This window comes from Heteronotia binoei, chromosome 1 (genome assembly GCF_032191835.1).
Source record: "Heteronotia binoei isolate CCM8104 ecotype False Entrance Well chromosome 1, APGP_CSIRO_Hbin_v1, whole genome shotgun sequence".
Lineage (NCBI taxonomy): Eukaryota > Metazoa > Chordata > Lepidosauria > Squamata > Gekkonidae > Heteronotia > Heteronotia binoei.
In genome coordinates, this window is record NC_083223.1 from 139,404,708 (window position 1) to 139,417,760 (window position 13,053).

General features: G+C 42.0%; 1 protein-coding gene across 1 annotated transcript in view; it reads left to right on the forward strand.

Moving 5' to 3' along the window:
* Positions 1 to 6,628: 6,628 nt before the first annotated feature.
* The window catches only part of TULP4 (TUB like protein 4), a 190,176-nt gene continuing 183,751 nt past the window's right edge, over positions 6,629 to 13,053 (forward strand). The window contains exon 1 of the mRNA XM_060241535.1: positions 6,629 to 6,822. The gene's annotated coding sequence lies outside the window, so the exon portion shown is untranslated. The remainder of the gene's footprint in view (positions 6,823 to 13,053) is intronic.

The following is a 13,053-nucleotide window of genomic DNA, read 5'->3' on the forward strand; positions in this document are numbered from 1 at the left end:
ATGTGAACTAAGATTCTAACAGTTTATTGTCATGATTTGCTAGCTTCTCTAAGTTCCTAGATCTCATTTTTTAAAAAAGGAATTAATCTCAGACGACAAAGATCAGTTCCCCTGGAGAAAATGGATGCTTTGGAGGGTAGACTCTATAGCTTTGTACCCTACTGAGGTCCCCATCCTCCCTAGGATCCATCCCCAAATATCCAGGAGTCTGCCAATCTGGATCTGGCACCTCTATCCCCCATCCCCTGCTGGTGGCCAGGGGGACATAGCAACACTTGCTGGGTGATCATGGACCATTAAGCTTGCTGGGTGATCATGGGCCTACTTCACACAGTTGACAGGAAAATAAAACGGAGGAGGGGAAAACAATATTTGCTGCCCTGAAGTCTTTTGAGAAAAGGTGTGGTAAAAATGTATCAAACAGAGATGTAGAAAATTATTAATTATATGGACTCACTGAGAACTGAGGCATTATTAATAAGAATAACATTTATTTCTCATCCTGCTGTTAAAAAAGATAGGGGCTGGATACAGTATCCTGCTAAAAAAAAAAAGTTCCATAAACTCCATATATATAAAATGCCTGCTTGCTTTGAAGTAAATCTTTCATAGGACAAAAATATAAGCTCACAGCAAAAATTCTTGCTTGAATATTGAGATATAGGTTTGCCATATAGTAACAGCCTTGATCTAGGAAGCCATATTCTTGAAGTTTACCACAAGCAGAATACATTGTGCAATGCTACAATTTCTGTAGTTGTTAATACCATATTAGTTTAGATGACAAATTTATTAGACTGTGAACCCCAACTCTACACTGCTTGACAGTACTGTTTGTTTTCACAGGAGGGCACTCACAAATCACTCCCATGAAAACAAAAAAGAATCTGCTACTGAGTATCTGATACCACACACATGCTGATGTACTCTGAGTTTCACAGCTTTCTTGTGTCTGACTTGTGAGTAGACATGGATATAAATGCTGACAGGATTTTTGTCAGGTAAATAACTCTTGGGTGTGATCCAGTAAGAAGAAAAAAGACTGCTTATTCAGTGTCTGTAGAAATAGTAATTATACTGTTATATATTAGGCTATTTACTCTGTCCAAATTTCAACTGCAAAATGAGAAAAGGACAGATAGGATTAGTGAGATATTGAAAAAACTGGTAGTAAAGGTAACTATGTAACTGGGATCATCCATGGATGGGTAGGGGAAGCAGGCACACAGAGTGATGATAATTCAATCCCCAATCAGTAGACTTCATTTTGACCCTCTCTGACAGATTGTAGTTAGCACTGTGTTTATGTAAGAAGTACAGTTTATATAAGGCACAAATTGACTGGACCAATATAAGCTTAAAAAGGCATTTGTTTTCATTTTCTCATGTTTATATTTCACTCCACTTAGTTTAGGGTTCAGTATATGGGAGTGACCCATTTTATCTTTGCAACCAGCCAATAGCTGTCTTAAAATCAACATTATTTCAGGTTATGTTTGTGGAAGGCATCTCTCTGAGATGCCCCTCATTCCCAAGCACATGCTTGCGCATTGGCAAGTGAAATGTGTGCCTCAGGCAGTTGTTTTAGTGAGTAGGGGGTTTGGATATTTGGTTCTCTGAGAATTCCCTCTTTAGCCATGAGCAACATCTAAGGTTAGTGATGTCAGCCTCCAGGTGGGATCTGGGGATCCCCCAGAATTACCAGGTGATCTACAGACTACAGAGATAAGTTCCCTTGGATAAAATGGATGCTTTGGAGGGTGGACTCTATGGCACTACCCCACTGAGGTTCCTGTTCTCCCCAGGCTCCACCCCGAAATCTCCAGAAGTTTCCCAGTCTGCAACTGGAAACCCTACCCCCCCAACCCCCAGTTACCAGTGGGGGCTGGCAACCCTATTTAAGGTTAATCGAAGAAGAAGATATTGGATTTATATCCCGCCCTTCACTCTGAATTTCAGAATGGTCACAATCTCCTTTACCTTCTTCCCCCACAACAAACACCCTGTGAGGTGGGTGAGGCTGAGAGAGGTCTCCCAGAAGCTGCCCTTTCAGGGACAACTCTTGTAAGAGCTATGGCTGACCCAAGGCCATTCCAGCAGGTGCAAGAGGAAGAGTGGGGAATCAAACCTGGCTCTCCCAGATAAGAGTCCACGCACTTAACCATTACAACAAACTGGCTCTCTAAGATGAAAGAACAAGAAATTATCTATCACTCTAAGATGAAGAGCAAGAAATCGTATATTATTATTAGGAAGGGAATTGAAAACAAATCAGCCAGTAGCATAATGCCCCTGTATAAATTAATGCTGCAGTCTCATTTGGAATACTGTGTACAATTTGGAATACTGTGTACAATTTTGGTCACCACACCTCAAAAAGGATATTATAGTACTGAAAAAAGTCCAGAAAAGGGCAACTAGAATGATTAAAGGGTTGGAACACTTTTCCTATGAAGAAAGCTTAAAACGCTTGGGGCTCTTCAGCTTGGAGAAACGTCGACTGCGGGGTGACATGATAGAAGTTTACAAGATTATGCATGGGATCAAGAAAGTAGAGAAAGAAGTACTTTTCTCCCTTTCTCACAATACAAGAACTCGTGGGCATTCAATGAAATTGCTGAGCAGTCGGGTTAAAATAGATAAAAGGAAGTACTTCCTCACCCAAAGGGTGGTTAACATGTGGAATTCACTGCCACAGGAGGTGGTGGCGGCTACAAGCTTAGCCAGCTTCAAGAGGGGATTGGATAAAAATATGGAGCAGAGGTCCATCAGTGGTTATTAGCCACAGTATATTACTGGAACTCTCTGGGGCAGTGACGCTCTGTATGGGGGGGGGGCAAAGTGGAAGGGCTTCTAGATCCACTTGTGAACCTCCTGATGGCACTTGGGGGTTTTTTGGCCACTGTGTGAAACAGAGTGTTGGACTGGATGGGCCATTGGCCTGATCCAACATGGCTTCTCTTATGTTCTTATGTATAGCACTTTGTACCATCACAGTTTAACAGTAATTTGGCACTTTCAAGATGTTAATAAAACAATAAGATCATGGCCCATATGAATATGAAAGAACCTGGAATGGTAGAATTGCCAACTTTCAGGCAGAGTCTAGAGACATATTGGAATTACACCTATCTCCAGACTACAGAAATTAGTTGTCCTGGAGAAAATGGCTGCTTTGGAATGTGGACTCTATGGCTGAGATCCCTCCCATTCCCAAACCCCACCCTCACTAGGCTTTACTCCAAATCTCCAGGAATTTATCAACCTAGATTTGGTAACCCTAAGTAGTAGAATGGAACATAGGGTAGTCAAGAGGTCATGGAAGAATAGCAATGATGTGGTTCACTGTTTTATACATAAGATATACATTCCTTAGCAGAATTTACACCTGATCTACTATTATTAGTGCAGCACATATCTCATTTACAGCTGATAACTGCACGTTACTGCTGTTGTTGTTCATTACTTAGTGCTAGCCAGTACAATAGGGCATATCGCCACAAAACAAATATACAAAAGCATTAAAATTCAAGTAAAGAAGTATAAAAGTTGAACAAAACAGGCCAGATTAAAAATACATTCCAGATGGTGTCTCCAGAGTTTGTATCCCAAGTTCTTAACTGCTTGGTCACTTCTTAAATTTTGAATTTCATAATTATTGACTATGGACAATTTGGCTGAGGGTGGCAGCTCCACTCCAGTACTTATATGTGCCAGAGAAGATGCCTTACCCAGGAAGCCCAACAAGTGGCCACTGGCCTTCCTCTCTCCTGCCCCACTGTCCACCAAAGCTGGTCTGCCTGCAATGGTCCCATTTGCTGCTGGCCTCCTCCTCTGGCCTGTTCCAAGTGTAGCCTGTGGCTGAATGGCACCCCACCTCTATCTGAGGCATATGCTGGGTCTGCCAGGCTCTGAGGTTGCCCATTACATTTCTGAGCATGGCTCAGATTCCCTTTAGCCATCATGGGCCCAACCTTGAAGGGCAGATACACAGTCCTTTATTAGGCAAGCCCAAGGAAGGCCAAGAAGGAAAGGCTAGATTGTCCCATGTTGGCCAGGGAAATGTTGCTGGCTAGAGACAGGGGTTCCAAGGGAGTTGCCAATCCCACTCCTCTCTAAATTTGGAGACCTTTCCTGAGGCATGGCCAATGGAAAGGAGGTCCTGGAGGGCATGTTTGCCTTGGAATTCACCTTTGATGAGGAAGAGTTGTTATTATTGTTGTTGTTATCATCCCAGCAGGAACTCAATTGCATATTAGACCACACCCCCTGACATCATTTTTACACAGGGCTTTTTTTGTAGGAAAAAAACAGCAGGGACTCATTTGCATATTAGGCCACATCCCCTGACACCAAGCCAGCTGGAACAGCATTTCTGTGTGTTCCTGCTCAAAAAAGCCATTATGATGATGAAGATCTCAATCACCCAATCCCAGCCAAGGCGGGGCTCTGGGTGATGTACATCAGGTGAGCTAGATATAGGTGTTATAGCGGGGGGGGGGGGCATGTCATTATCTGTCACCAAAATTTAAATTCAACTTCTAATTCCTTGCATAGTGCTCTTAGCCACTGAGTTCCAGCACCAGAGATGTAAAACATCTCAGTTTTCTCAAGTACTTATCTTCATAACAACCATGTGAGGTGAATTAAGATACTTTACAAAACACTGTGCTTTTCAGTTAGTGCTGATACACACTAATTCTAGTCTAGTGCATATACCTTCTCTTCATGTTGGATGGCCAAAGGGCAGGTTGGTTCTGTTGAGTGGGATATAGACTTTGCTGTGTACGATGTACTGAAGCTATTCTTCTGTCTATACATGTGGGGTCTAGTATCATAGAGTGAGTGTGTACATAAACTAAAAAGAAATAAAAGACAAATAACTCTCTGAATGACAAATGTTTGCTATGATAGAGTTCATCAATCAAGAATTTTCTTTTAATGGCATGCATATAAATAAGCATCTTTACTACATAATATAGTTGGGGCTGGAGTAAACGTAGGAATGTGTTACTGTACATGACGATACAGGTACTAGTCAATAGGCACTATGTAATCATAGTCCAAGTGGCGCTAACAGAGTTACTATAGTTAGGACGGAACACTATTCCCAGCTCCCCTCTTCAGACTGCTTTTGCTATCTGATAGTTGTAGAAACAATTTTGCACTATTACAAGCAACATAATATGGACTATTGCCACATATGGTGCAGTATGTGCATCGTATAAGCATAAGCAACTGTTTTCCAGCACACAAAAAACATTGCAGAACACAGATGAAAACATGATCTAGTAAAATAGTAAACAATCCACTCAGCATGAACCACTCCCAGATAATGATGTATGATGAATCTGAATAGTGTACATAAATCTGTATGGAGGAACAATTACTTTTTATAATTAGGTAACCATCCCAAATTCCTACTGAGTTCATGCTTGATAGTATCAGATTGATATATACATTTCAACTCAGCATTATCCTTGGTGTCGTTGAAATGTTGTTGAAGTACAGCAACTTTTAAGTCTATTACCGATGTCCAGGGAGATTGAAAGAAACATTTCCATTGTAAATTAAGGCTGGTGTAGAGACTGCCCGGTCTAGCCAGTTTAAGTGGTAGAGGGACATCTAGTTGGCATCTAATAGAATATATTGTGTTTGAAGATGGACACATGAATGAGCCCCTGGTCACTGTTATTGGGGTGAGTGATATCTCTTAATATGGAGACAAAATTTATTTCACAGACTAATCCCTGGAGCTGTATCTTCATTGGGTGGTCCATTGTTGTTGGCCAGTAGTTGCTTCAGGTTGGGGAGCTGTTTGCAAGCAAGGACTGATATCCTGTGCAAGGCTTGTGAGAGAGATGGATCCAGGACAGCTGTAGATTTCTAATGATGCAATGTGGATCTGACAGCTGTAGGTGACTGTTTTGTTGTTTACTGTGCTGGGCCTGTCCTGTAAAAGGTGACCTGTCTATAAGAATACTAGCCTTTTAAGAACATTTGAAGTAAATCCTGAGGGTATTTGTCCCTGTCCAAACAGTTATCAGGAACATAAGACAACCATATATAGAACTTTCTTGACCTCAGGGCTTTTTTGAGCAGGAATGCACAGGAACACAGTTCCGTCTGGCTTCATGTTGGGGTGTGTGGCCTAACAGACAAATTAGTTCCTGCTGGGCTTTTTGTACAAAAAAGCCCTGTGCGAAACAATGGTGACATCAGGGGGTGTTACTTAATATGCAAATTAGTTCCTGCTGGGCCTTTTCTACAAAAAAGGCCCTGTTTGTCCTTAAAACAGCGGACATCCCGCCAGGATCTATAAGTCAAACTCTTTGATCTGGAGACACTTGCCTTTGATCCCAGACGGATGCAATTACCCCGCGTTGAGCATCAGAGACACTCTGTACGTGCTTAGAGACACTGTCTTCTTTTTATCATTTCCTCTGCTCCGAGGGCTGTCAGCCCTGGCATTGAAACGGTTCTGGAGCGCCAGTCTGTGTGCTGATCTGTTTTGGGTTTAAAAAAATATATATATATATTTTCGGTTCTTCGCCTACCGCGGGAGAGGAGAAAAGAGGAGGGGACAGAACAGAAGCCGGCGGGGGGAGAGTAATGTTTTGGGTCATGTGGTTGCATCACGTGAAAGGGGAGTCAGGCCCAGCAGCAGCGGCACGACCGAGAGACTGAGACATAGGCAGACACTGGACGCTGGGCTTGTCGGGACGAGCGACGGCAGGCTGGCTGGTTGGGCGGAAGCCACCCAGGACGAGTTCCAGTGGCTGCTGCTGGCTCTGCCTGTCTGGTCTGCTGCTCCCTGGAGAGGTAAGACATTGGCCTGTTCCCCCTGAATTGCAGCCACCTCGATCAGTTAAGCAGCTGTGTGAAAACTGAATCCTCCCCCACCTCTTCGGGCGCTGTTTTCCCCTCTCCACAGGAGGATGCAGGATCTGTAAAACCTTGTCGCTGCTGATAGCTGTAAATACCACCACCTCTTTATCTCAGATGCTCTGGCTATTTGTGCATTTGGAACTACTGTGTGTGTATATGTTTTGCTTGTGGTAAGGAAAAGGATTTCTTGCTCAGCAGAGATTTCCTGTGGTGAAAGTGGGGAGGAGGAGAGACCCACTAGGGAGGGGAAGCAATCAGCAAATGCAAGCTTGCCCAGAGGTGTGGAATAAGGGGTGGGTGGAAGTGATTGGGGTTGCAGGGTGGTTGGTGGGTGGATGGATGCGAAGATGATGTGTATGTGACATCCACGGAGCCAGGTGGTTTTCTGTGTGTTCTTCCTTTGTTCTGATGGATCACCTGATTTTCCCCTCTTGTGTGTGTTTTTGCCTACATTCTGTTATTCAGCCAGGAGGATGTATGGGAAAGAAAGCAGTGACTGGAATTAAGCCCCTTGCTTCGTATGTGTGTGGTGGGGGGAGGAGTTTGCAGCAAATCATCTCTTTCCTCTTCTAAAACACTTTCGGTGTGCTTCCTCCCTCTCTGTCACCATCGAAGAAATGTGATGTTTAGCCTTCTTCTCTCAGATACTGTGGAGGTGGCATGTCCAGCATTACTAAGTAGGGTTTAGGAGTTGTCCTCTCATTTGGGTGAGGAGGGGCTTTAGTTGTTGACTGAAAAATACTGATTTCATTTAGTTGTCAGGCCAGTCATATGGTACATGCTATGATCTGGCCTAGTGTTGATTTTTAAGCTGATAAATTATTTTACGAATTAAACTACTAAGCTTTTATCCAGAAGCTCAATTGAAAGGGAGACTGTAATTGAGAGAGTGTGTTTTGTGAGTTTTGTTTGCAATAACTAATCACAGAAAGTGTGATACATTCTTTGTGGTAGAATAATAAGCAGAATCTGTATCCTTGGGCTTGTGTGTATGTGTGTGTCTTTCATTTCAAGTAAACAGGAGATTTAGTAATTTGCTGTCAAGGTTGTTCTTTTCTCTCCTTTGTTTCCACTGCTTCAGTGATGTTCTGTATTCAGGTATGCCCTTCTAAAAAGTGCAGGAATACTTTTACATAGGCAATAGGATGTAAAGGGCCATCTAGAAAGAAATGGTGGTCTCCTTAACTCCGCCCCCCCACAAGAGATGCATAACACAGTATTCTGTGAATCCAATTTTACTGTGTTGAAATTTGTCTGCTTGTGGCATACCCTTTCTTGAGCCACATGCTGTGCTCTCAAATGTGAGGTTTTGATAAATGTTTGTATTCAGCTGGAATTTGCAACATAATAAACATAAATGGACAAGATTGGCTTTAAATGCCAGCCTTTGTGAGACTGGTGTATGAAGTTTAAGTTGTTGAGCTAGAAAAGCCCCCTTGTGTAATGAGATTTGAATTTGCATCATCAAAATAAGAGTGGTTGGGCCACTATATAATGTATATATAGTTAATGTAACATATAGATGGGTACATGGTCAGGGTTCTCTTTTTAAACACATTTAGTACCCTTCCCACCCTTAAACACATTTTAAACACATTTAGTACCCTTTAAACACATTTAGTACCCTTCCCACCCTTTAAACACATTTTAAACACATTTAGTACCCTCCCTAGCCTTAATTTAAACCCATTATTGCAAGTTCTCGTCTCTGCTGCCATTAGGAACAGCTCCCTACCCTTCTCTAAGTGACAGTCCTTAAAATACTTTAAAAAGACCAATCATGCCCCCCACTCAGCCTCCTCTTTTCCAGACTGAACATCCCCAAGTCCCTCGGCCATTCTTCTTAGGGCTTGGTCTTTAGGCCCCAATCATCCTTGTTGCTCTCCTGTGCACCTGCTGCATTCTGTCCACATTTTTTTTGAAGTGAGATCCCCAGAACTGCACACAGTACTCCTGGCGTGGCCTGACGAATACAGTTCCACCCTTCTGAGCCCACTGAAATCAATAATACTGTTTAGGATATCTTTGCTAATGTATTTTATGTGGATTATAGAGGACCACAGGCTGGGAAGTGGACTGAAGGAGACAGCTAACACTTGTGTTCTTAGATATTTATTGAACAATCTGGATGATTCAGGCAAGAGATCCAAGCTGCATGTTACAAAGAAAGGCAAAAAAAAAAAAAGCACTATTTCCTGGGGAGGCGGGGTGGAAATTCTCCCTAACCCTAAATATAGCAGTTGAACTTTCAACAAGAAGCAAAGTCTATCCATTAAGCACCACGTGATTAAAAACCAATAAACAAGGTGGAGCTGTAGAAATACCTACTATATATTTCTTTATATCTTTAACAGGAGGAAAAAAGGGGGAAAAAAACAAAACTCAAGCTTAGTCATAAACAGCCTGAGCTGTGCTATTCTTTACTTGCAAACAAATCCCATTAATTTGAAGATTATTTACTTCCATATTACATAAAGGACTGCAGAGCCAGTATTAGTTTAAAATATTTATTTATTTATATTTTATTTGGCTTATATCCTGTCCTTCCCACAGAGCAGGCTCAGGGCATATTCCATCAGAAAATAAGAGCTACACATGGACAATTGCTAGCAAGGGTGTCAGACATGCAATCCAGGGGCTGAATCAGGCCCCTGGACAACTGGCTGTCATCTGCTTCCTTCTCCCTCTCTCTTGCTTCCTTCTGCATAAGTTTGTTTTGCAAGTCTTGCTCAATTGCACAGAAGCTACAGAGCAAAACGTCTGTTTTCTCCATTGACTGAGGCTCCTCCCTTGGGGGGAGGAGACAGAGCTTGTTTTTCCAGGCTTTCTTAATCGCACAGCAAAGCTACTGAGCCTCTCTTCCTTCTATTGGCTGAGGCTCCCTCTCATCCCCTGGGGAAAGAAGGAAGGAAAGAGCCACAGCTTCCTTTGCCCAGTTGCGTGGATCCCATGGAAGAAATACAAAGAAAGCACCTTTAAGACCAATGAGTGCTAATGTTTTAAGCATATATATGTTTTAACCTAACAGGGTCCGGCCCAACAAGGTCTCATTTATGTTGGATACGGCCCTCATAACAAATAAATTTGACATCTCTGGGCTAGAATTTGTTACTGGGCATTGAAGCCTGAGCAGACAGTTCAGATTCTAGATGCCAACATCACACCTTCATTAAGCATCAGCCTAATGGAGAGAGACTGGGAAACATTCACATTTTTTGAGCAGGAGGAGGGCACCAAATTTTAAGGTGCCTGATGACCAGGTTCTTGGGATTTTTTTAAAAAAAATGTTGTGTACATCAATGTGCTCTTTCAAAAAAGGCATCTTTTTAATGAAGTTCCAATACATGCTTAATTATTGTATGTAAACTCTAGGGAATGGGGCACAGGGCTTTAGCTTGGGACTGATAATTTCTGGTTTCTGACTGTTTCATCTCAGCTGTGAACTTGTTTGGTGGTTTTAGACAATCCATTTCTTCAGGCCCACTTGTATAATTGGAATAATAAGATTGGCATACATTCTAGGGATTTCATTAGCGTGATTAAATTGATATATCTTACATCTTTGGACCATAGGAAACATGTTATACAGCTATATATTGTAATAATTATTGTGGAAAGCTCTGTCTGTGTCTTTACTTCTGTGACAAGACTTACCTAGAATAGATAATACTAATTAGAATGCTAATTTCATCTATTCCTTTCTGTTAGATAAAAGTAGGAAGGCAATGGTAGTAAATTGGATATTTATACTTACATTTTCATGGTACAAAAGCAAATTTGAAATTTATACCAGTTAGAAACTGATAAAAGATTCTGGATAAGATTCTGATAATGGGACTGTGTCTTCCCTCTATTCCACATTGTTCAGTATATTTATGTATGTGGACTTAAGTGAGATACATTGAAGGTACTGAGGAATGTAGACTTAAAACATGCACACAAGGACTTGAGAATGACCTGAATCAGCATATGTTTGTGTAGTGCAGTTTGGAATTTCCTTACTGTAAACCAAACCCACACCGTGTTATCTTTATATCTGCCTCAAATTAATAATCTTTGACCTAACTTCAGATTTCCTGGATTTTGTATTTACAAATTGGTGAATGCATCTGAAAACAGTTGCCTGTGGTTCAGGTTGGGAAGATCTGCCAATAAAGACGGTTCCATTTTTCTCACATTGATCTCAGAAAACCAGCTGGACAAATTATACTGCCTGTGCCACTTGTCCCACATTAACATCTGACAGTTATGTGGTCAGGCCAGGTGCAGTTGGAAGTGTGAGACATAGGCTCATAAAAAACATTCAGTTCCAGCCTAGTCTTCCAAATAGATGTTTTGTTTTATTTTAAACATGTGTGTCCCACTAAGATGGAGCTGGCTGGGCCTTGGTTGGTTCCATCTCCAAAAATGCCCTGCTAGCAGAACTGACTTCAGCCTCGGATGCCAGCCTTGCTGTGAGCAAATGAAACAGCCTTCTGAGTCATGCGATTGTTTTATGTAGCCCAGAATGATCTACTTTGAGTAGAGTGACTTTCCAAAGCCTCAAGCACAGGTATTTCCAGCCCTGCTACCTAAAATACTGAGGACATCCTTACATACTGAGAAAGTTTATCACCAAATTGGAAGTGTAATGTCATATGTGAATGAGGGCTGAGTCAGGGACAAAGAGCTTAAGACAACTGTTCATGTTTACATAATTGATTGCATATCTGGGCAGTCAAATTTGCAATATTAGAATTTTCAATTTTTTAATAAAAAAACAGACTCCCATTAATGCCTTTGCTGCAGATTTTGGTTGCCTTACATCTCTGCGGGTTTGATTTTGACATCATCCCCAGTAATGCTGATCCATGCTTTGAAAAGAGTAAGAGACATGTGGATAGTGGCTAATAATTCCCTGTTTCCCAAATGTTTCCCAACATTTTAAGATCAATACAGCATCTGATACTGTTTTATGTTTTTATACACTCTTGTATTTTGATATGTTATGTTTACAATCTATATTGATTGCTGGGTTTTATGTAATGTTTTTATGAATATGTAAGCCACCCTGAACCTGCTTTGGTGGGGAGGGCGGGATATAAGCCAAATAAATAAATAAAACCACTAGGAGGTAGCTATTTAGCCACAGGGACAGTAAACAAGCTCTGAATTTTTTGCTTCCTTAAATAAGACATACTCTCCAGACCACGTTGTGGGTGTTCACACCCAAATCTAGATTTGGAGGATGTGTATTCCATCTTTGGGTTCCTGTATTCAGGGGACTGTCATATGAGAGTGACTTGTATTGAACCATTTCCACATCTGAGGAGCACAACTTTCTCACCTATGATTTCCACTGCGGCCCAAAATGCCCCTAAAATGCTACAGCGTTTTAATCAGCAGTAGATGAGAAACTTGAACTTTGGGTGTGGAAATCCTTCTGTCCCCAGAAATGCTCCAGTGGATTGAAGTCAGTGAGTCTGACTGTTGATCCCTCTTGTCTAACAACGGCTTTCCAAGATCTTGAAGAGCAGTCTTTCCTAACACCTGTTTCCTCAGAGGTGCTGGGGGTTGAATCGGGAATCTTCTGTATAAGAAGCATGTGCTCTGCTGCTTACTCATGGCTTCTCCCCTGGATAAAGTACAGGAGGCAAAAGGTACCCCTGTTCTGTACCGGAAGAGAGCTGTGATACCTGAGCACGTACAGTGTGTGGGAGTTTACTAGGCTAGGTCTCAGACCAAAACCACATGGTTATAGTTCAAATCTTGTAGTCCCTGGCATGCTACAATTGGTTTCAGTGTTGCATAGGTTCCCCATTCTTTTGCATGGGGTCCCCATTCTTCTTCTTACCCACTGTGGAGTTGCATGGATAGAATCATAGAATTGGAAGGGCCCTCCAGGGTCATCTAGTCCAACCCCCTGCACAATGCAGGAAATTCACAAATACTGCCCCCCCCCCCAATTCATAGGATCTGCACTGCTGTCAGATAGCCATTCAGCCTCTGTTTAAGAACCTCCAGAGAAGGAGGGCCCACCACCACCTGAGGAAGCCTGTTCCACTGAGGAACCGCTCTAACAGTCAGGAAGTTCTTCTTAATGTTGAGCCGGAAACTCTTTTGATTTAATTTCAACCCATTGGTTTTGGTCCTACCTTCTGGGGCCACAGAAAACAATTCTGCACC